This window comes from Mandrillus leucophaeus, unplaced genomic scaffold, assembly GCF_000951045.1.
Source record: "Mandrillus leucophaeus isolate KB7577 unplaced genomic scaffold, Mleu.le_1.0 Scaffold203, whole genome shotgun sequence".
In the NCBI taxonomy this organism is placed as follows: domain Eukaryota; kingdom Metazoa; phylum Chordata; class Mammalia; order Primates; family Cercopithecidae; genus Mandrillus; species Mandrillus leucophaeus.
Genome location: NW_012102066.1, coordinates 936,295 through 938,589, shown reverse-complemented (window position 1 = coordinate 938,589; position 2,295 = coordinate 936,295). Strand labels below are relative to the sequence as shown.

The 2,295-nt window shown below is 44.6% G+C and overlaps 1 pseudogene; it reads left to right on the top strand.

Annotated features, from left to right (window-relative positions):
* Window positions 1–1,422: 1,422 nt before the first annotated feature.
* On the top strand, window positions 1,423–1,992 carry LOC105539333 (annotated as a pseudogene).
* Window positions 1,993–2,295: the final 303 nt, after the last annotated feature.

The following is a 2,295-nucleotide window of genomic DNA, read 5'->3' as shown; positions in this document are numbered from 1 at the left end:
TTTTTCTTTTTTTGAGATGGAGTCTTGCTCTGTTGCCCAGGCTGGAGTGCAGTGGCATGATCTTGGCTCACTGTAACCTCTGCCTCCCAGGTTCGAGTGATTCTTCTGCCTCAGCCTCCTGAGTAGCTGAGACTACAGGCGCATGCCACCGCACCTGGCTAATTTTTGTATTTTTTTTTTTTTTTTTTGGAGACGGAGTCTCGCTCTGTCGCCCAGGCTGGAGTGCAGTGGCCTGATCTTGGCTTACTGCAGGCTCTGCCTCCTGGGTTTAAGCTATTCTTCTGCCTCAGCCTCCTGAGTAGCTGGGACTACAGGCGCATGCCACCGCACCTGGCTAATTTTTGTATTTTTAATAGAGATGGGGTTTCACCATATTGGCCAGGCTAGTCTTGAACTCCCGACCTCATGATCTGCCCATCTTGGCCTCTCAAAGTACTGGGATTACAGGTGTGAGCCACCGCACCTGGCCTCCATCCTATAAATTCTTAAAATAATCCTAAATTCTTCAATGAATTTTCCTCTTTATGTAGGAGGATTTAAAAGGTTCTTAACTAGATTATGCAAACCTGAACTTGACTAAGGTTTAAAACAATAAAGTTAGCTAAGTTGGTCATCATCATCACTTAGGTGTAAAGCATCACAAAGGGATATTGTCCATTGAAAGGGGGGTGTTTAGGAAGAAGCAATGGAGGAAAGCGAAGAGGACCTAAGGAAGACACAGCAGGAAGGGAATGAGTAGCAGAAAGGTGTTACGGGAAGTAAGGGACCCTGAACGGAGGGACCTGCTGAAGCCGCAGCAGAGGAACATAAATTATGAAGATTTCATCTTAATATGGACATTTATCAGTTCTCAAATAATACTTTTATAATTTCTTATGCCTGTCTTTACTTTAATCTCTTAATCCTGTTATCTTTATAAGCTGAGGATGTACATCACCTCAGGACCACTGCGATAATTGTGTTAACTGTACAAATTGATAGGAAAACATGTGTGTTTGAACAATATGAAATCAGTGCACCTTAAAAAACAACAGAATAATAGCGATTTTTATGGAACAAAGGAAGACAACCATAAGGTCTGACTGCCTATGGGGTCGGGCAAAAATATTTTTCTTCTTGCAGAGGGCCTATAAACAGACGTGCAAGTAGGAAATATACCGCTAAATTCTTTTCCTAGCAAGGAATATTAATATTAATACCCTGGGAAAAGAATGTGTCCCTGGGGGGAGGTCTATGAACAGCCGCTCTGGGAATGTCTGTCTTGTACAGTTGAGATAAGGACTGAGATAAGCCTTGGTCTCCTGTAGAACCCTCAGGTTTACTAGGGTTGGGAAAACTCAGCCCTGGTAAATTTGTGGTTAGATTGGTTCTCTACTCTCGAACCCTGTTTTCTGTTGTTTTGTTTATCGCTCTTGGCTTTCGGCTCGGAGGAGGCCAAGGTGCAACTTTCTTCGGTCATCCCAAATCCGGGTTCATCCGACACCAGCTGCCTCTACCATGCTGCCGAAGTTCAACCCCAATGAGATCAAAGTATACCTGAGGTGCACTGGAGGTGAAGTCGGTGCCACTTCTATGCTGGCCCCCAAGATCGGCCCCCTGGGTCTCTCTCCAAAAAAGGCTGGTGATGACATTGCCAAGGCAACAGGTGATCGGAAGGTCCTGAGGATTACAGTGAAACTGAGCATTCAGAACAGACAGGCCCAGATTGAGGTGGTGCCTTCTGCCTCTGCCCTGACCATCAAAGCCCTCAGGGAATCACCAAGAGACAGAAAGAAACAGAAAAACATTAAACACAGTGGGAATATCACTTTAGATGAGATCATCAACATTGCTCAACAGATGCAGCACCTATCCTTAGCCAGAGAACTCTCTGGAACGCTTAAAGAGATCCTGGGGACTGCCCAGTCTGTGGGCTGTAATGTTGATGGCCGCCACCCTCATGACATGATAGATGACATCAACAGTGGTGCTGTGGAATGCCCAGCCAGTTAAGCACAAAGGAAAATATTTCAATAAAGGATCATTTGACAACTAGAAAAAAAAAAAGATGTTTATCAAGACAATACGTACACCGCTGAACATAGACCCTTATCAGTGGTTCTGCTTTTGCCCTTTGCCCTGTGATCTTTGTTGGACCCTAATCAGTGGTTCTGCTTTTGCCCTTTGCCCTGTTCCCTCAGAAGCATGTGATCTTTGTTAGACTCTTATCAGTGGTTCTGCTTTTCACTCTTTGAAGCATGTGATCTTTGTACCTACTCTCTGTTCTTACACTCCCTCCCCTTTTGAAATCCTTAA